Source organism: Lynx canadensis, chromosome A1, assembly GCF_007474595.2.
Source record: "Lynx canadensis isolate LIC74 chromosome A1, mLynCan4.pri.v2, whole genome shotgun sequence".
Lineage (NCBI taxonomy): Eukaryota > Metazoa > Chordata > Mammalia > Carnivora > Felidae > Lynx > Lynx canadensis.
Window position 1 is genome coordinate 9,217,354 of NC_044303.2, and position 21,989 is coordinate 9,239,342.

Here is a 21,989-nt window from a genome sequence, read left to right on the forward strand (position 1 = left end):
TAACCTCAATGAAAGATATGAAAGCTACATCTATTGGGGATCGGAGCTTTCGGCTACAAATTTTGAAACGGTTTTTTTTTTTTTTTTTTTTTTTTGCACCAAGGCTGCGGCGGCTGCACCAGGAAACGCCGCGTGCTGCGAGGAGCCAGACTCCTCGGAACCGCAGCGCCGACTCAGCCACTTCCCGGCGAGATCAATCCCCCGGCAGGGCCATTTCCCCCGGCCGCGCGGGCCATTAGTGGCTCTGGGCCAGCCCTTCGCAGAGCGCGTCACCCGCGGGCGCGCACTGCCCGGCGCCGCGCCACCCACCGCCCGGAAGGACGCAGCCCTGTCGCCCGTCGCCGGCCCCCTTACGCCCCCGGCTGCATCCCGGCGCCGGGGCTGCGGAGCCGAGGCGGGAGAGGCGCACTTCGCCCCGGCGAGCCCGAGTCCCTCCGCCAAGGCAGTAAATGCACCGGGTGCTGGCGCCCCCGCCCCGCGCTGTCCCTTAGACGGACGCCACGGCTCCGCCTGGCGGGCACCAGCTCCCTCCAGCTTCCCGGGCCCTGGCACGGTTTTCATGGTCAGTGGTCCGGGGGCGGGGGGGGCGATTTGCAGCTTCAAATGGGTGTCTCGGAGGTCTAGGTGGCAAGAGTCGCGCCGCTTAACGGAAATGCAATCAAAACGCAGAAAGGGTGAGGCCAGGAACGTCCCGCTGTGCAGCTCAGTGCAGAGCAGTGCTGTGCGCGCAGCAACAGAGTACTCGGTATTTCATCGGGACCCCTGTGCCGGGCAGACAGCAGCGCTGGCCCTCTCCTGGAATGAGGGCGCTTTGGCAAAAGATTGAGCGCCTTGCAAATGAAACCCGTTTTCTTAACTGTACCGAGGACAGAACACTGACTCTCGCAAAGGCTTAGGGCTGTAAAAGGAATGCACACTGTAGGGTCCATGGATAAGACAGTTAAAGCCCCCGTGTACTTTACACGTTTTTATTTAGCTGCTTGGATGGAAACAACAAGGATAAGTAAAGTGTCCGCGTGCAAACATCTAAAACAGCTCACAACTCTAAACGGCAAATGCGGAGAGCGGCCGAGAATGTCACCCAAACTGAAGTCAGGGAGTCAGTCCCTGTGAGACGGACCCTCTCCTGTAATTTGCTTTGCGAGAGGCCCTCTGTGCTGACAGTTGTGCCCACGGAATCTCACAGAACCGGAAGCAGCAGTGAGCAGGACTCGGGCGCTGGAAGAAGAGAGGAGACTGCAAAGGGAGAGAAATGTATAGAATCGTTCACTTTGCAAATTACACTGGCAGACAGACACATGCCTTTGAGTGGTCTCACTCAACAAGATCAGGATGTCTGTCTGGGCCTTGGGTCCTTAACCCTCAGGAAGCCAGAAGGGACAGAGGAGCTGAGCGGGATAAAAGGTCCCTGGGAGGCCCAGGGCCAGGCTGCATGGCAAGAAGTCTCCGGTGGCATTTGACAAGGCCCCACGGTCTCCGGCCATTCCTGAGAGCCGCCATCCAGTGTGGATGTCGGGGCTTTCTTTCCCTCCCTCAAGGTCAGAGCCGGGCTACGCTCCCTGCCTGCAGGGGGCCTGGCCCATTGGCCCTGCCCAAGAGCTTACCTCATAAGGACAGTCCTGGGGTCAGAGGGAAAACGGAAGTGTCCAGAGCTCTGATGGCTGAAATGGATCTAGGGAACAGACTCTCAGAGGTGAGGTGGGGGGGAGGGGGGATGAGCTTAAATCTACAGAATTTGGATGCAAAATGGAATATATTCTGCTCCAACCTTTGTGTTAAGCTTTTAATTCAAGTCATCAGGTATTTAGAATGCATTTTAACTTGAGAGGACGTGGAATAATTGGAAGTCAAAGAACTAAAGAACGAAAGTGACTTGTGATCTGTATATTGGCGGAAGAATATATTCTCTCGCCCACCTGAGGTTCCGCAACACCAAAAATAGCGGCGTCATTCCATTATTATGTAGCAAAAAGTAAACACCTGCTGTGGCCAAACATTCTTAGAGGAAGCAATGGAAGTCCTGGCATCTTTCTTTCTTTCTTTCTTTCTTTCTTTCTTTCTTTATTTTTTAAAAATGTTTTTATTTATTTTTGAAGGAGAGAGACAGAGCATGAGCTGGGGAGGAGCAGAGAGAGAGGGAGACACAGAATCCAAAGCAGGCTCCAGGCTCTGAGCTGTCAGCACAGAGCCTGATGCGGGGCTCAAACTCAGGAACCGTGGGATCATGACCTGAGCCAAAGCTGGACGCTCAACTGGCTGAGCCACCCAGGTGCCCCCTGGCATCTTTATTTATAGAGATGTCATGGAACCATATTTCCCATCAGCGGTTCTCCGCGTGTGTTCCCGGGCCAGCCGCATCAGCATCACTTGGGTATTTGTTAGACATGCAAATTCTCAGGCCTCTCCCTGGACCTACTGAGTCAGAAATTCTGAACCTGGGGTCCAGCACTCTGCGTTTTAATAAGCCCCCCTGGTGATTCGGATGCCTCTTGAAATTTGAGAAGTCTGCTCTACATAGCACCTGCCTTTTGGAGTCAAGTATTTAACTTTGGTCTGAAAGTCAGAATAAATCCATGCATAGTGAATTTAAAATAGGGTTTGGAACATGGGAAGTAAAACTTGGTAAATATACAATCATCACCCCGTCTCCTACCCAGTGCAAGAAACCTCACATAAATCAGCAGAGGACCGAGGAGAAGAGACAGATAGGATGAAAGGGAAGGCCATTGGCTTCATGGAACCTGGACAGACCTATGTGATCATGTGCCACAGGGCCGTGTTTTCATCCAGGCTCGCTGGGCATCTTAATCACCATTAAAACCAAACGAATGCAAGGGCGCCTGGGTGGCCCAGTCGGCTGAGCATCCGATTTTGGCTCAGGTCGTGATCTCACAGTCCATGAGTTCGAGTCCCATATCGGGCTCTCTGCTGTCAGCCCAAAGTCTGCTTTGGATCCTCTGTCCCTCCCCGGCTTGTTCTCTCTCTCTCAAAAATAAATAAACATTAAAAAAAAAAACAAAACCTAAACTAGTGCATACCAAATTTAAAATTTACAGATTTAATTAAGTTGGCAGAAATCCCCAAAGTTTGCCTGATAGATCTAAGAAGATATCAACAGTATTAGAACAATGGTTTACAGCTAACAGCATGTCCTTTATCTGGGATAATGGGTTGTAGGTCAAGACCAAGCAACCAATAGCACCAAATAAATTAATCAGGGTCTGTAAAGACCGTAGACTCAGTGTGAAAGTCAATAGTATGACGTGATCACAGGGGAAGCCGGGGAGGTACTGGGCCCTCTTCAAGCCAGTGTTGCCTTGCAAGGGGAGTGTGGCAGACTGAAAAATGCCCCTCCACGAAGACATCCACATCCTTATCCCTGGAACTAGCAGGTGTTACCTTACACGGGTGGAAGGTGGCTTTTCAGGTGGGATTAAGTTAAGGGTCTTGAGGTGGGGAGATTTTCCTGAGTGATCCACGTGTACCCTAAACACCATCACATGCATTCTGCTGAGAGGGAGGCAAAGGGAAATTTGGCCACACACAAAAGAGAAGGTGTTGTGAAGACGGAACAGAGAGAGAATTGAAGACACTGGCTGTGAAGACAGGAGCAATGTGGTCCCTGACCAAGGGGGGGCCGGCAGCCACCAGTAGCTGGAAGAGGCAAGGAACAGATTCTCACACGGAGGGAGCACGGCCCTGCCGACACCTTGACCTTGGCCCAGTGGTACTGATTTTGAATTCTGCCCTCTAGAACCAGGAGAGAAGAACATTTCTGTTGTTGTAAGCCACTGTGTTTGTGGTCATTTGTTATAGCCGCTGCTGGAACCTAATACGGGGAGAAAGAAGAGGGTTCTTTTCCATTCTTCACTTAGAAATACTGCCTTTGGTTCTCGGTACCACACGTTAGGAGATACATTTACTGAAAGAAGCATGAATAGTTGTTCTGCAGTTGTTCCTCTTGATCCCGAGAGGAAAAGTTAAGACCAACAGGTACAATCTACAGGACGACAGATTTCAGCTTAATATAAGGAAGCGCTGTCGGGGCAGAGAGGGAATGAACCGCCTCACGCGGTAGTGAGATCACCGTGGCTGGCGGCATTCAAGCAGAGACCGACCTGCCCTTTGTTAGGCATGCGGATACTGTAAAGAGAATGCAAGCCCCAGGGGCGGAGCGGACTCAAGGCTGTGTAAGGCCCCTTTAAACCCAGACATTCTGGGCCTGGGTGATTTTACAGCAAGTCTCTGCTCTCACTGGAGACAAGGCAGACAGGAAGAAAGAAGGGACAAAAAGGCTGTAAAAGTCTGAGTGTGCAATGATTAAACCCAGGCACGGATGTGGCTTTGGAGATGGAGAGGGAGGAATGCATTTTTAAAGAGGTTTTGGAGGCTTAAGTAATCAGTCTTTGGCAGCAGCTTGAATTTGGAGAAAGAAGGGTATTTATTAGGTGCCTCCGAAGAACGCTGAGCCCAGAGCTGTGGGCAAGATAAACACAGATGGACACCTGTCCCCAGGGAGAGAGCAGAGCCCACGTGAAATAATTGGGGAGTAGGGTTCTAATAGTGAGGTGCCTTTGATAGGGGTACAAGTGTGAGAAGGAAGGGATCGGAGAAGACTAGGTTCATCAGAGGTTTTGGGGTTTTGCGCTGGAGGAAGTGGGCTTTGAAGGATGGCCAGATCTAGGTAAGAGAAGAGAAAGAGGAGAAAGTGTGAAGGCGGAGAAGTGGACGGGCCGGTGGGGACTCCGTGCTGAAGGAGTACAACATACCCTGGTCTGGTTTGTGTGGCAAACAGCAGGGAAGGGTTCACATGCGGCTGGATAAGCGGCCCAGACTCCAAGGCAAGGCTTGCAGCAAAGGCTACGGTTCCAGAAAAAAGACAAAGAAAAAAGACAAAGAGGTCGTGAAGGTACGTTTAGCTGCTGGCGCCTTCCATTTGAGTGTGTTTGCAAGGTCTCCAGAGACGACCTTGGCGGCCTGGCTTGGGGAAAGTACTTCTTCAACAAAACTCAAAAGTGCAAAGCAAAAGACGAAAGCTTAATGGATTTGAATCCACCAAAATGCAAGGGTTCTATTCAGAGAAGGACCAGGTTATCCTGTGGCAGATTGGGAGAAGGTGCCTGCAGTGTCAAAACTGACGAGGGACTGGGGATGCCTAGATCCCTAGGGATCTGGAATACGCAAGAGCCCTGCAAATCAGCAGAAAAGTTAGAAACCCCCTCTCTCCAATGAACAAAGGATCAGAAGAGGCATTTCACAGAAGAGGAAACCCTCCTGAATAACAGGTGTGTGAAGAGATGTCCCAACTCATCAGTAATTAGAGAAATACAAATTAAAATGACAATGAGTTACCACTGACACCCATCCAATTGGCAAAAACTAGAAAGCTGGATAATGCCAAGTGGTGGCCCGGATGTGGGAACAGTGGAATTCCCTGAACCTGCTGGAGGTGTGCGGACTGGTACAGCCATGCCAGAGAGCGGTGCTTTGTCACATTCCATATTCGTGTGCGCTGTGACCCAACAATGCCACCCCAGGCAGGTTTCCCAGAGGAGCCCTCCTGCAAGTCCTCGGGGGCCATGCATGAAGATGCTGGCTGCCTTTGTTCGTGGCAGTGGGTGTCCTTCTGTGGGGGGTGGATGGGTACAAGTGGAGGAGACACTCTCTGAGACACTCTGCCCAAGTCAGAAGTGTAGACCACGTGTACACGTGACGACATGAATAGATCGTTTAAAATATGGTGTGCGTCAAGAAAGCGAGAGACAACGGAGGCTATAAGGGCATTCGTGTACATTTCATACTACACGCCTGTTCAACACCACATGTCTGATAGGGGACATGCTAGTAACATACGTAGGTCACATTGGAATGGTCGCCTACGAGAGGAAGGGAAATGGAAGCCGAGAGAACAAATGCATACATGCATGAATGAGACCGAGCTCTGTAGGAACCAATGAAGTATATAGTGAGGAATGTGATGAACCCAACCCTCTGCTTCTGGGGGCAAAATAAAGAGATCTCTTATGCATTATATCAATTACTAATGCAATTCCATATCTACATATTGAACAGATGACTTAACGAGCATTAGCAAGAAAGTGGTACCAAGAGGAGCCCATTATGGGCCATAAAGTGGAAGTCATGACACAAATTCGTTTAATGTGGAGAGCTACTAAACTAGTAGTCACGTGATGTCACTAGAGATAGCACAGAAAGTCATTGTCGCGAACCCTGTGAAAAGCGAGAGGACGCATGGACAGAGTAAATATTGAGTATGTCGTCCGAGCTGGCTGAGCAACGAAATCCAGTAGAGTTTGGGTCATCACCTTAACTCCATCTAGAGCTGTGGTTCCTACGAATTTTTCAGGTTGCTGCTCTTTGAGAACCTTATCGAAGTTTTGGCCCCTCGTCTCAGAAAAATAGACATGAGCAGATACAAGATTTTATATCCGATATCGGGGATTAGAGCAGTGTGAGACCTTAGAGCCATGGATTTCAGGCTGCGAACCAAGTTCAACCAAGTTTATAAGCGGGGATATCCACCACTGAGACCTGAATAAGGATATCTGTGTTTTTAAGTGTCCCCAGGTTGTCTTGGTATATATCCGTAACTCAAGTAGCAGATCAAACCTCACTGATCATGGGAATCATCTAAGGATCTTTTGTAAGAAGGCAGATATCCAAGCCTCGTCGTTTAAGGGGTTCTGCTATATTAGAACCTAGAAATCTGTGAATTTTTGCTTTTCTCCAGGTTGATACAGGGGAGGGACCTACGCTGGCCAATCACAGCCCTTCCTTGGGATGTTTCTAACTGTAAGTAGTGTGGGACGTGCCGTCCATATCTATTACCAGCCCCATTGGTGCTCACCAGCAGGTGCACCCATCCCCTACCCATTGCAGGTGCTTCTCCGAAGGCTTGCACCCATGACTTCAGGAGACTTGCCTTGGCTGGTGGCAGGCCCTTTACCTGAGACCCCCCCCAGTGAGTGCATGGCCCACCCTCAGAGGGTGATGACTCAAAGACAGACAGCCTCAGTTTGGGGACTGGCTCCATCACTTACTAGCTCTTTGACTTTGGACAGGCTACTTAACACCTCTGTGCTCGGACATCCTGAGTTATGAATTTGAGCTAAAAGCGATGAACTCGGAGCGTAGCACAGAGGAGAACTCAACAAATGGTAGTGTTATGTCATAGCTTATTTTTATTGTTATAAAATCCCATAGGATGACATCGGGAATCGGAGGTGTTTGGGGTATAAAATACAAGTCTCTGGGGAAGGAGAAGAACCCTCCTCAAATGTGTGAAGAGAGAGCAAGTGAGAGAGAAATTAGACAGTTGTAGACAGTTACTGGAAAGCAAACTACCTAGACCCAAGGGTGGAAGTTACAAGGAGGCAGGGATCACCCAAGGACACCCAGCAATGCAGTAGGCTTGCGCAAGAGACAGGGAGGGAAGAGAAAGTGGTAAGGACCTCCCAGCCCCTGGAAGTGTTCAAGCAGAGATTGAGTTGAGCCATTTCCAACTAGACGAGAAGTAGGCCTAACCTTTGATATCTCTTCTAGTTTAAATAACTTAAGATCCATTAACCAGCTCTAGAATCTTAGGTTGCTTAAAGTTAACTCTAAGTGGCCACCTATATTAACTTTGTGTTTTGCTTGCTAACAAAAAATAATTTAAGGAAACTCAGTAATTGGGTAAGCATACCAAGATAGGTATACAAATGTATAGTAATACCTCAGCATTATTTATACTGTGTAATGGGAATAACCCAAATATCTATCAATAGGGGATTGGTTAAATAAATTATACCTGTCTGTCCTGGTACATTCATAAAGCAGACTGACCCATTGCCGTTAAACGTGATACTGCTAACCATGAAAAATGATTTTGTAGATCCAGGGTGATGTCTACAATGTTTAACAACTGGGAGGACGGAAGTGCTGACCAAGCAGAACAGATCCAGCCGCAGCCAGAGAGCTCTGCCAGAACGTACCAGAAGAGTTATCCGTCCCGTGTAAGATCTGCGACTTCCATGCAAGGTCAGGTACAGACCATATGTACATAAAGGGGCATCTGGAAGGATGGGCACCAACATCATCAGTGGGGGTGAGACTTGGGGTGATTTTTTAAACTTTCTCCTTTACGTTTCCTGTATTGCTTGAATTTTCGAAATGAGTATACTGTGTTTGGATTTTAAAAATCAAGTGTTCCTTTACAGAATGAAGGTAAATCAGTGAAGGACCCTCCTTCAGAGCATAGTAAGGAGTCCGAATCTTTCTCCTGCTTCCTGCTTTCCACACTCCTGCTGGGTACCCTCTAGCATTAGGGGCTGCAGTGGAGGGTGCTGTGGTCCAGGCCACGGGACCCTGGAGGATATACTGATGTTGTCTGTGCCTCAGTTTCCCGTCTGTAAAATTGAGGTGATTTATTTATTTATTTATTTATTTTAATTTTTTTTTTTCAACGTTTATTTATTTTTGGGACAGAGAGAGACAGAGCATGAACGGGGGAAGGGCAGAGAGAGAGGGAGACACAGAATCAGAAACAAGCTCCAGGCTCTGTGCCATCAGCCCAGAGCCCGATGCGGGGCTCGAACTCACGGACCGCGAGATCGTGACCTGGCTGAAGTCGGACGCTTAACCGACTGCGCCACCCAGGCGCCCCGAGGTGATTTATTTAGACTGAATGGTCTTTCCGCTTTGTGGCTTATAAAATTTGCATAAAATACCCTTAACCATTTTTTAAACAAGTTTTTTTAAGTTTATTTATTTATTTATTTTGAGAGAGAGAGAGAGCGCGCACACAGGGGAGGGGCAGAGAGAAAGGAGAGGGAGAGAATCCCAAGCAGGTTCCACGCCGTCAGCACAGAGCCCGACGTGGGGCTCGATCCCACAAACGGTGAGATCGTGGTCTGAGCCAAGATCAAGAGTCAGACAATTAACCTACTGAGCCACCCAGGCGCCCCAGCCTTAAACTTTGGATAAGAGTCATAAACTATAAGCACAATTCAAACAACCCTTTTTGCTCCTGAATGATTTGAGGATAAGTAGCCGTAGTTGACCTGATACTCAGCCCCTGCATATTTTTGTGTGTTTCCTCTGAACAAGGATATTCACCTACTTAACCATAATACAACCATCAAAATCAGGACATCAGCGTTGACGCACTCAAGTGTCGGCAATTGTCCCTTTCTAGAAAAAGATCCAGGTCTGAATCCCAAGCTGCATCTAGCTGTCCTGTTTTCCGAGTCCCCTTCAGCCTGGGACAGGCTTCGGTCTGTCCTTGACTTTCGGGACCTTCACGCTTCTGAAGATGACGGGCCAGTTATTTGGTAGAATGTCACTCAAGTTGGGATTGTCTGATATTTTGTCATGATTGCACGCACGTTACACACCTTCGGGAGGAGTGCCCCAAATGGATGCTGTGTTTTTCTCATTATCTCCTGTGAGGCGACACAAAATTTTGATTTGTCCCATTACTGACAACGTTCACTCCGATCGCCTGATTAGTCTTCTCCTCTGTCAAATTACCATTTCCCCTTCACTGTCAATGACTATTTCATGGGGAATAAAGTGATGTTCCTCATCACTTTATTCTTTCGTCTATTTACATATATTATTATATATATTCTTTCAACTTATTCTTTCATTGATTTATATCTGTATATACTTAGGGCTTCCTATTTTATTCAACAGGTTATCTGATGCTATCGTTTTATATTCTGAGGCTCATACTATCCCTGGTTTGGCCATTGGGAGCCCCTTCAACCTGTCTTTTGTTATTTAGAAGCCAAGATGTGGGCGTTAAGTGTGCCTTTTGCTCTTTGAATGTCACTGTGCCCAGACAGTCCCAGTGGACGCAGCCAGGAAATATATGTACAGGTGTAGATGGAGATGTAGTTAGATACATACACACATATCCGGCTACATTTATTTAGCGATTCAACAGACACCTCCAGTTCTGAGTTCAAGTACCTCCAATTCAAACCAGCTAGAAATTCCAGTTTTCTCCATCTCCATATTTGCACCTTCCTTCCCTGACGGGGGCAAAACTCCTTCTCATGATCCTTAATAGGTGCACCTATGTGACCAATCTCCCTGTGAGTGGCCCGCCTCCTGTCTCTACTCCACCCCTCCTTGCCCTGCTCAGGCGCCGACACCCCACTTCGGCCACCTTCCCCGGTGACCTTTGCCCCCATCACCCTTCTGTGGCTCTGCGCCCCCCTCCACTGTGTCCCCAGGCTGTCCCTCCACCTTGAGGCCTCACCTAATTGCGTGCTTCTAAGCTAACAGACCTGAAAACGATAAATGGCTCTCAAAACAATGCATTTTCACTTTACTTCCTACTTTCCCTGTTTTCAAACCATAGTTCCTACCACCCCTGTGGCCTAAGATGGTGAGAAATCCCCCCACTTCTGGACACACACGTATAGATCACAACCTATGCACGGCAGGCGAGTTCGTTGTTGCCAACGCTGACCCTCGGAGCTCCCGTCTCATGACCCCACTGTGTCCTTGATGTCCCCACGTGGATGCTTCGTGAGCACCTTAACTGAACATGCCCGAGGAGACCCTGAGTCCCCCAACATGCCCTTCCACGGACTTCCTGGTTTCCGGGCATGGAGTCTCCACGCGCTCAGTTTCCCCTTCTGGAAAGGAGTTATTCTCACTCAATTACTCTCTTTCCCCAGTGCTCCTTTCCACACGTAACGTATTGACTCTACCTCCCCAAATGCTCCGCATCCATTTCTTGCCATCCACTTACACCGTCATCACCGGGCCGTGACCACCGTCACCCACCCTTGAGCCACCAGTCGCCTCCTTGGGTGGGTGGTACAGTCCACACAGCTTTGGCCTGTGTGTGTGACTTGCCTCGGCCTGTGGATGCGAGCAGAGATTTAAGCGTGAGCTCGGGGCTGGTTTCCGGTTTCTGCTGTGGGGGGGGGGGGGCACGATGGCCCTGTGTCCCGTTGGGGCCACCCCCGTCAGCCTGGTCCCTCCGTGAGAGGAAGCTGGGGCAGAGCAGTGACCTCCGGCACGTGAGCAAGAAGCAAACGCCCTCATGGTGAGCCTGAGCAATTTGGGGGTCGCGCCTCACCGCGGCGGAGCTTACTGGTAAGTTCCCTGAAGTCTGTTCCGCTCAGCAGCCATAAGCTGTCTTCCAAAAAACACACGAAGTCACTCCCAGTGATTTCACCCCATCCCAGACCCTCCCGGGGCTTCCCATTGTGCTGTGAGTGAAATCCCAGCCCCTCAGGTGGTTTGCAAAGCCCCAAACCCCACCAGCTTCCAGTGGTCCTTTCTCCACCCCTGGTGCTCCCAGAACAACTTGCAGCCTGTCCTTCCTGGCCCTGGCTCTTCCCTCTGCCTAGAGGAAGCCCCCTTGTGTTCACAAGAAGGGCTGCTCCTCTGGGCTTAGATCTCAGATTGAACATCGCTCCATCGGAGAGGCGCCCCTGACCACACGCGCTGAAGCATCACCAGCCGCCACGCCCTCCTCCTTCAGTGGTGTGGCTGGCCCTTGGCACATCTCTGAGGTTTCCACATCTCTGTGTTTTACCTGCTGCTGTGTACCTCCTCCCACTGGAAGGAGAGCTCCGTGAGCGCACAGACCTGCCGGTCTTGGTGCCCGTGGGCCCCCCCGCCCCCGCCATGCCCAGAACCGAACCTGACTCATACCCACAGCCGAATAAACGTTCCAGAAGCGAATGAATGACGGGTGGTCATTTTTCCATAGACAAGTATTGTCCTTCACCTGGTCTTGAAAAGGAGAGACCGTGGGGCAAAACGCAGGAGACCGGGTGGAATGAATACCAGCCTCTGGAAAGCCCGGGGCTGTCTTGGGGCTGCTGGGACCCCACCCCGGCCCCAGCTCTGCCAGCACGGGGCTCTGGGACGGCAGCGTGGCACCCACTTCTCCGGTTCCTGATCTTCTTTTCTTGAAAATGCAGCTTTGTAAAACAAGGATCTCTAAAGCCTTCTCTGGTTTCGGGATGCCAAGGGCATTTCACACCCAGAACAGCCAAATCAGGGCTCGGGCAGGAGGCGGCAGAAGACCCCTGGGTGCCTAGCCTGCTCTTTCCCCAGAAAGCGAGCAGAACTACAAGCCCCTGAAGATAAACGACAAGAACTCAGGCCTGAGCTGATCTGTGAACACTGAGCCGTTTCCGGGGATGTTGAGGACCCTTCTGGGTGCACGGGCCAAGAACCATCCTGACGTGAGAGCACCTGCTTCTGAGCTCCGCTGAGCGCCCTGGGGAAGTTAACACACGCTTCTGATCGTCACCTGATAAAGCAGGGCTGGCGTCACCAATTTCACAGGGATGCTGTGAAGATTAACTAACAAAACATAATACTACCATTTCCCGAGTGCGGAGTATGAACCAGCCTCCGTGCTGAATTCTTTCCATGCAACACCTTGTTTCTTTCAGTAGTCCTAGAAGGTTGGAATGATTGTTCCCCATATTTGATAGATGAGCCTGGGCGTCAAGTAGTTACTCGGCTTGCCCCGGGCCCCACAGCCAAGGAGCCATAACCTGCACGACGCCTGTCACTTATCTTCCTGGGCGGGCAGGACTTTGCCTGCTTCTCCGTTCACTTATGTGACGGCACCAGCACTGCCCGGCGTGGAACACACTCCATAAATATTTATCTCGCACTTCCTGTCCACTCCTCAGCAGTGCATTAACTGGGTCCTCTAGAGAAATGCTTTTCTGCCTTCCATAAGTTAACGCTGGTAGCCAGCTGCTTTGGGTTGGGCGTGTGTGTGTGTGTGTGTGCATGTGTGTGTGCCTGCCTGTGTGCAAATTTGCATGTGCGTGTGTGTGTTGAACTTCTAGCAGGTTTTCCGTGGCCGGTTGCTTCTATGACCCAAATAGAAGTCGCTCTGGGGTCGTGGGCTGTGTGGTACCGAATGCTCCCAGAGCTCAGGAACTGTAAGCATCTGAGCCACACAAAAATTCTAATTGTATCTTTTAAAAAGTAAGTTTGGTGTCATCAAGGCTAGGAATAATACATAAATAAATTGGCCGAAATAGTTTATTGATTATTCTAAAAATGTATTACCCAAAGATTTTCATGTTTTAATTTAAAAAAAAAAAAACCCTCTTAAAGGGGCGCCTGGGTGACTCATTCGGTTAAGCCTCGGACTCTTAATTGCTGTTCAGGTCACGATCTCACGCTTCATGGGATTAAGCTTCACATCAGGCTCTGCACTGACAGCACGGAGTCTGCTTGGGATTCTCTCCCTCCCGCTCTCCCTGCCCCTCTTCCGCTTGTTCTAAATAAATAAATAAATAATCGTTAAAAAAAACTTAAGAAAAATAGGGTTCTTACCTGGTTCTTGTTTTTCTGCTAGGCCCCGCCCGACACATGGTCAGGAGACGGGTAAAGTGGAAGGAACCGTATAAACCATCCACTGGGATGTTTTCCCTCCCTAGTCAATCCCTCCCTAGTATAGCAAGAAAGCTCAGACCCCAAGACGCTAACTTTTGGCTAAAGAAAGGCACACAGCGAGGCAAAAGGATGCCAGCCTCTAGATGTCTTTAATCATAGCCTCTCGGGCTAGAAGGACTTTAAAGATCAAATTAGTCCAACCACTCCCAAAATTCATGTCTCTTTGACAGCCTGGCCGCCCTCTGTGCTTGAGTCTGTCCAGTCTGGGAACTCACTAGTCTTCAGGGGCCTGTCCGTCTTTACGGACTATTTAAAAGTGTTTATTGATCAGAATTCGATCTGGCTTTCCCTCCGCCAATGTCTCTTATTTGCCTGCTCCTGGAACGTAGAGCTTTCAGAGTCTGGTGTTTCCGTGAGTCCCGTCCTACCTCTGGACAAAATGCCAGGCCTAGAAGAGGCAATGAAACATGTACCTTTTTTTTTTTTTTAATGTTTAGTTATTTACTTTTGAGAGAGAGAGACAGAGACAGAGAATGCAAGTAAGTGTGGAGGGCAGAGAGAGAGGGGGGACAGAGAATCCCAAGCAGGCTCGGCACTGTGAGTGCAGAGCCCGATGCAGGGCTCGAACCCACGCCCCATGAGATCATAACCTGAGCTGAAGTCGAGAGCTGGATGCTTACCTGACTGAGCCATCCAGGCGCCCCAAACACGTACCAGTTGAACCGCAAGCCCTACAGACGCCTGTACGGTTTCCTGCTGATCACGACCTCCGGAAACAGTATCATCACCGGAGCTGGCCCCTTGTTTCGGCCACAGCTAACGTCTTGTAAGCCTGGGCGGAGGGAACAACACAGGAGGAGAATTCTCTCTGCCCTCCCCGCCTGCTGCGTCCACACACGGCGTTGTTAGGCTCGTGGCTCCTGGCTGTGCTCCCTGAAGATTTCTTCCTGCGTGGCCACAAGCTGAGCATCTACCCAACCCATAAATCACAGCCAGCAAAAGGCTGAACATACTCCCCGAGAGCTTCTGCACGGCACTCCAGCTCAAGAACTCCTTGTCAAGGTCTTGACAGTTTATGCTCTCCGAGCCAGATCAGAACCCGATGGGGCACAGAAGCCTTCCTGATCTTTTCCAGCGGGCGGGGCTGAGTAGCCAGAGTTTACACAGGGGTCATAGCCAGCTGTCAGGCGAGTGGAGAAGCAAAGTCAGGTGGAAGGACGCGGAATGGCGGGGAGAAGGGAGGTCATCATTAAGTAGACCATATCTTAAGGAAGTCAGTAATTGGCCCCATTTATTAATTACCGGGTGCCAGTCCCCATGCGAAGCATCTTCTGTGTGTTATCTCATTAAATTGCAACTAATCTTCACTAGAACCTTTACGGGAGCTATCGTCATTCTATTTTACCGGGAGGGATTGGAGGCACGGGGAGGTGGAATCATTAGTAAAGGTCACATCATTAGTAAATGGCTGACACAGGATTTAAACCTAGATTCTCTAAATTGAGACTCCGAACCACTGTGCAGACACTCCCTGAAGCCCAGGGAGGGCGCCTCTCCCTCCTCCCACCCCCGGGAACTGCAGCTGGGAAGTCCCCTCCGAGTTAGCAGGTGGCCATTTCTCATTCCCAGCCTGTCAGATCCTGCTGCAGGCTGGGACCCAGTTTATGGAGGAAAGTGCCAAGTCCCATGGCACGCCTAACTCGTTCCCCTTCTCGACACTTCACCCTCCCCGGGGCCAAGCGGCCAGCCGCTGCTCACGAGGGACAAGAGGTCTCACTGAGTACTCAAACCACATCTGGAACCTTTAGGTATTTTAAGCGCCTCCAGGACAAATGCTTCTGGAGGCTTCCTGCAAGCAAACCTCTGAAGTGTTGGAATTCCAGTGAGGCTGCCCCAGCAGAAATCCCACCGCACATTAAAGCCACTTCCTGAGCATGGATGACTGTACACCAGGGCCCAGGGTGATGCCAATCCATCCAGGGCAGCTGCGGGACCTCGCTCACCGGATGTAGAAGTCAGCCAGCGCTCATGACAATCCTGCCCTTGCCCTCCTTAAAATCTTCAGCCTTGTTCTCGATTGTCAAAGGAACAGAGTCTGAACGCCTCTGCACAGCAAGTATGGCCTTTTTACACCCTCTTTTTACTGGCTTTTCTTTTTAAAAAATTTTTAATGTTTATTTATTTTTGAAAGAAAGAGAGAGAGAGAGAGAGAGAGAGAGAACTGGTGGGGGAGGGGCAGAAACAGAGGGAGACCCAGAATCTGAAAGCAGGTTCCAGGCTCTGAGCTGTCAGCACAGAGCCCGACGTGGGGCTCGAACTCACAAGCAGATCATGACCCGAACTGAAGCCAGACTCTCAACCGACTGAGCCACCCAGGCGCCCCTACTGGCTTTATTTTCTATCTGACTCCTGCACCCTCCCTTCTCTCCTTGTACATCAAACCCTTCACTCCCCAAGACCTGCCAAGTTCTTCCAAGATCTGAGCCTTCGCACACGCTGTTCCCCTTCTTTACCTCACAAACGCCTTCCTACTCTTCAAGACCCAGCCCAAAGGGCCCTCTTCTCCAGAACATTCCTTGGTCCCCAAGTCAATTGTTCAAACATCTCCTCATTCTACCAATGAATGGCGCTGGACTCTTATTACGCATTTACAGAGATCTTCCCTGTCAGACCCCAAACTTCTCAAGGTAGCAATTGTCATAATAATGACAATGACGATAATAAGTAGCTGTACCTATGAAGTAGAACATCCTCATGATTATTGGTAAAGCATCACTGTGTCCACCCAACAGATGTCAGGTCTCGCTTGGCTTACGCTGTGGTCCACATCTGGGAGCGTCCAAGTCCATCCCACTCATTGACGGTCCCCATGAATCCTTCAGTTGTCACTGTCCTTCTTTCTGCTTATTCTCCTCTTTGCTCCATGCTTTGTCCTCACAGAGCTGTCGTTTTTCTCCCGTGGTTTTGGACTTCTTATACACCACCATTCAGCCATTTTGAATTGCTTCACGCTTTGACACCGCCGATTACGTGAATCTAGAAGGGAATACAATTCTTCCGGAGAATCGCCCAGAGTTCTTAGATCTTGGTAGCAAGATCCTAACTCATCACTGAAGGTGATCACCGATTCTTGAATATCAGTAGGTAGCCTGGTCGTAGCGGCTCATCCCTCGCCGGTCCTCGCGGAGACAACCTACGCGTCGTTGGTACAGGTAGGTGTTGTAATCGGCATCGAATTACATAGAGAGATGCAGGTATGGCACGCAGGTGTGGTGATAACACTTAGAGTCCTCAGCACGTGCTGCTGGCGTCCCCCGAGACCCTCCTGTGCACAACAGCGGTCACAGTAACCTCTGCAGATGCTGTCCGGACCGGACCACCGGGAAGGCTATCTGCACACTTACCCTGGAGCCTGGCATGGTGTGTTGTCATAAACATGGGCAGAATGAATGATTGAGGGGAGAAAATGCATGCATGACAGCCATGCATGTCACCAAGACTTGTACGCTTCGGGGCCTGATGGAGATCCGGCTGCCACTGGGATGTAGGGTGCTGGTGATTGTAGATAATAGAAATCATGGCATCTCGTGGCGCCTGGGTGGCTCAGTCGGTTGAGCGTCCGACTTCAGCTCAGGTCATGATCTCACAGTTCGTGGGTTCGAGCCCCGCGTCGGGCTCTGTGCTGACAGCTCGGAGCCTGGAGCCTGTTTCAGATTCTGTGTCTCCCTCTCTCTCTGCCCCTCCCCCACTTGCACTCTGTCTCTCTCTGTCTCAAAAATAAATAAACATTTAAAAAAAAAAGAAAAAAATAAAAAAAAAGAAATAATGGCATCTAGGACCCAGAGTCATCTGACCCTTCCCAGACCCCGAAGACTTGGGATCTCCAAAGCAGGCCTCCGAGAAAATCTACTGAGATGTGGGAAGCTGAAGCTAAAATTTTATTTATAATTATTTTAAGAATAAGAACTCGGGCTCCTATTTAATAGATGCATATTCGGTATGTAGGTTGACAATAGAATATTTATGGGTGTACATATGCAGCTTAAAATACACCTGTGTATGTTAGGGGATGTGTGCTCAGAAATTTTTCTTTTCTTTTCTTTTCTTTTCTTTTCTTTTCTTTTCTCTTCTTTTCTTTTCTTCTCTTTTCTTTTCTTTTTTTCTTTTCTTTTCTTTAGAGAGAGAGCAAGCATGAACAAGGGAGAGGGGCAGAGGGACAGAGAGAAAGAGCTTCCTAGGCAGGCCCCACACTCAGCGTGGAACTGGACACGGGGCTTGATCCCGTGACCCTGGGGTCGTGACCTGAGCCAAAATCAAGAGTTGGATGCTCACCCGGCTGAGCCACCCAGGCGCCCCCGGAAATGGTTAATGTTAGGGAATCATACTCAGTACAGTTTGGAGACCACTGACTTGGGAGGGGTAGCCAATCCGATTTACGCTGGGGGGGCGGGGGTTGGAAGGCATGGGCCTGATAGAAGGCTCCAATTCCCCTGAAGTGGTCACAGACTACCTTGTAGCAGAGTGGGATACAAATGTCCCTCCAGAAAAGGAGCATCTCTCTAAGAGCCCCAATGGCCTATAACAATCGAGAAACGATTCTAGATGTGTTGGCCAACAGAAACCCAATCCTCTTGCGTGTAAGCATCTCTGGCACACAGAACGGATAGCGGTCAGATGTTATTAATAAAAATTGCTTCACCAGTTACTGTGGTGACCATCGCCTTTTCTAACGCTACATTGGATTCCCCCTACCTCGACTTTACAAAAGTGGGATAGGTTCAGAGAAGCTAAAGAAATGGCCATAGTCCCAACTGGTAACTGGCAAAGCCAAGACTCCAACCAAGGCCCGTCTCTGACTGCAAAGCCCGCACTCTTTCCACCATGATGCCCTGATGATGCCTGAGCTGGGCCATGTGAAGGAAATCGTCCCCCACGACCGCTGTGACTCACCCCCCAGGGTCAGACTGCTCTGTTTGCAGAAGCAACTTTGCAGGGGCGCTTGAATGGCTCAGTCACATAAGCGGCCCACTTTGGCTCAGGTCGTGATCTCATAGTCTGTGGGTTCGAGCACTGCCTCAGGCCCTCTGCTGTCAGCACAGAGCCCGCTTCGTGAGCCCACTTCGCACCATCAGTGCCCCCCTCTCTCTGCTCCTCGCCTGCTCCCTCTCTCCCTCAAAAACATTTAGAAAACAAAACAAAAAAAAAAAGGAGCAACTTTGCAGAGCTGAGCTGAGGCTTTCCTCAGGTCAGCTTGGCACACGTTCTGGGTGCCCTTTGCAGTGTAAGTTATTTAACACCATCAGGATAAAATCCAGCCGTCAAAAACCTTCATCTGAATTCTGGAACTGAGCGTGAGGAGTAATTCCACATTCTCGGCAGCCTTGAAGCCTTCGGGGCTGTGCCCGCCACTTGGACCCAAACTGGCAGAGCAGACTTTTAGCAGAAAACCGAAATTTAACCAAACAGCCACAAACAGCACACACTTGCCATCAAATACAAGCTGTCAGTAAACACACTGACCTGCCTGTTGGAGAAGAAAGATGGCGCCCTCAAAGGAGAATTGTTTCTCTGTTACATAAAGATAAATGATCAATTCTAAAAACTCCTGACTCCAGTGGTTTGGGTTTTGAGAGTTTCACGGTAACTTCCTCGCTCCTCTCCTAGAACGGTTAACCTTTTTCTTATCTTGAGATGCATTTTTATCCAACAAGAGAGAGAAGAGAAAACGAACGAGCGGGGGAGGGGGAGAGAGAGAGAGAGAGAGACGCAGAATCTGAAGCAGGCTCCAGGCTCTGAGCTGTCAGCACGGAGCCCCCACGCGGGGCTCGAACTCACGAACCACGAGATCGAACTCACAAACCGTGAGATCATGACCTGAGCTGAAGTCAGACGCTCCACCGACGGAGCCCCCCAGGCGCCCCAAGAGCTTTTAAAACCTAAAGACTTGCGCACCGTCTACCAGGCCAGCCACTCCTTTGGGGATCTCGGGGTCATGGCCGACCGTGTGTGGCATTACCAGATATGACCAGCAGAGGGCGGCTCCTCCTTGTTTAAGGCAGAAAGCCTCGCACCCGGAGCTGCTATTTTCCCAGAGAAGGCAGACTTGGGGGGGAGCTTGCCTGAGCAAGCACCACGAATTGTAAATAAGCCTCCTCCTGGCCTCTGCCTCTGCTGAAAGGGCAAGAAAGGGCTGGTGAAGAAACAAACCCCTTGCCAGGGGCCTCGGCACACGTATTCATTCATTCATTATGCAGCCCTTGCGGAGTGCTCCCTGAGATTTGGGGAGGGGGGTTGAAGACAAATGAGACTCCTCCCGGCTGGAAGGAGTTCGGTGTTGGTGGGGAGAGGCTCACGGGCGGAGCAAGGGGAGCCCAGAGGCTGGTCAAACAGGAGAGTCAGACGGCACTTGGAGAGCATGCGAATACAGGGTGAGCCAAAGACCCTAGCGGTCCTCTTCCCAGGACTCCCACCCCCCCCAACAGTCTCTCCGCCCACCCCTTCCCCCAGATTTCTGTTTTTCCCTCCACCCCAATGTCCTCGGGTGGGGATATGCGAGTTACCCTTCGTTCTTCTCTCCTTCTGTCCCGTGCCTTCCTTTCCCACTGGGAGGACGTTTGCCATAATATTGCTTCTCTTCTTCTTCTAAGTTTTCTTTTTTTTAAACATTTATTTATTTTTTAGACACACAGAGAGACAGAGCATGAGCAGGGGAGGGGCAGAGAGAGAGGGAGACACAGAATCCGAAGTCGGCTCCAGGCTCCGAGGCATCAGCCCAGAGCCCGACGCGGGGCTCGAACTCACGAACCGCGAGATCGGGACCTGAGCCGAAGTCGGGCGCCTAACCGACTGAGCCACCCAGGCGCCCCTCTGCTTCCCTTCTTTGCGCCGAGCTGGCCGGCGCACTGCGCGGCTGTCACCGGGCCGACGCCGGCAGTTTTGCCTCTAGGCTTCCGCGTGTGCTCTTCAACCCACCGGGGCCTCCCGCGGGTCCCCAGAGTCCCCGAGGGTCCCTGCCTCTGCCGGCCGCCTGGGCTGAGCGGGTCACTTTTCATTTCATCACGCTTTGCGCAGGTCCCGGTTAAGGCGCATGGCTTTGTGGTGCCCCGGGCCCACGCTCGGATCCTGGAGAAGTAACTGGCCCTCATCTTCCCGCCGAAGCCGAAAGTCAGACTCACCTGCCGCTTCATTGGGACCGTCTGCACCGCCTCCCCGCGAAGCCCCAGCGGCAGAGCCGCGAAGGCTTTCTTCCCTTTGAGAGGCAGCCCCTGACTGGCTGTCCTTCTCTTCTACCCCGCGGACACAGCACGGGACCAAACCATGCGCGACACCAGCCTGCACTGCCTGCCCAGGGGCGGTGGCCCCAGCCCCTGCGCTTTGCGCCTCCGGAGTCCTCCCGCCGCCAGGGTGCTCTCCCCATCGCAAGACCGGGGGCCCGTGTCCCGAAGGTGTCCCGGGAAAACTGGGACTGTTGTGGCCAAACAGGTTAATTCACTCCCTCGAATCACCTGAATCCGAGTGATGTGGCTGTCCCCGGGCCTTTCCCAGCTCCAGATCCTTGGGCTTGCCTTACCATGCGATTCCCTCCCTGGTGGGTTGTTTCTTCAATATTTTAGGTCGACTCGTCCTCTTTAAAAGGAAAAAAACAAAACAAAACTGGAAGAGCGAGAGAAAATAGGAAATACCAGGGTTGTTATGAAGCCAGAAATCTAAATATAGCTCCTATAAAGAGCAGCAGAGCTCAGTTGTGGTTTCTCTGTATCTTGAAAATGCCGCAGCTAATGACCAAAAACAGGCCCGCTTCATCTAGGCTGGTGACCAGAGGCCGGGCACCGGTGGCATGGTAACCAGGGTCGCACAGCCTCCGAAGGACCTCATTGCTGCAACCAGATGCTTGTGTCAGCCACTCCTTCCGGCCAGAACCAGCGAGGAGCAGGGTCCCTGCAGCGTCCTGGGTTCCTCGGGGGGCCTTGGCTTCCTCAGCATCAGAAGAGAGCACTGGGGGCAGAAGGTCAACCAGCGAGAATATTCTGGAACAGCGATCGCCAGTGCTTCAGCTGATTGCCCCAGGAAGCCGGTCGCCACCCCCCTTCCACTCTTGTCGGGAAAAATCCCCCCGCGCTTCTAGATGCCATTTACCCTGTGAACTGCTCAGTACATGTATCATTTTATGGAATCTCCCCAACTCTGTTCGAGTCCCCATTTTACAACCAAGGAAGTGGTGGCTTCGAGAGGTTAAGTAACTTCCCCAAATTTGCAAGGCTAGTCAGTTGCAGAAGCTGAATTTAAACCCAGACGCAACTGTCTCCCAGACCCCAGCTATCGTCTTAACCGCTATGCTGGGCTGCTCCGGCTGTAAGACCATGCAGTAAAAACAAATGAGAGCTCGGCCGAGCAGAGAAAATTCCCTAATCTGGAGGGTTATCAAGCCTTACAGCGGCTCCCGAAGGGAGACACCAAACCATTTTCTAAGACATGGTTCAGCCCCTGGGAGCAGGCCTCAGGCACTTTTGCCCTTCCAGCTAGCACCCCCCACAGCAAACGTTTAATTGAGCACCTACTGCATGCCATCACCAGCAGCGAACAAGAACAAGGCC

The 21,989-nt window shown here is 50.8% G+C and overlaps 2 long non-coding RNA genes across 2 annotated transcripts; one reads left to right on the forward strand and one right to left on the reverse strand.

The window, feature by feature from the left end:
• The first annotated feature begins 448 nt into the window (after positions 1-448).
• Positions 449-8,415, forward strand: LOC115509289. The gene is made up of 3 exons (XR_004343661.1): positions 449-1,693; positions 6,752-6,813; positions 7,895-8,415. It is a non-coding gene; the product is annotated as an uncharacterized LOC115509289 (long non-coding RNA).
• Positions 8,416-13,268: 4,853 nt separating this feature from the next.
• LOC116738082 lies at positions 13,269-21,536 on the reverse strand. Its single transcript, XR_004343669.1, has 3 exons — positions 20,901-21,536; positions 14,076-14,227; positions 13,269-13,843 (listed from the first exon to the last, which is right to left on the reverse strand). It is a non-coding gene; the product is annotated as an uncharacterized LOC116738082 (long non-coding RNA).
• Positions 21,537-21,989: the final 453 nt, after the last annotated feature.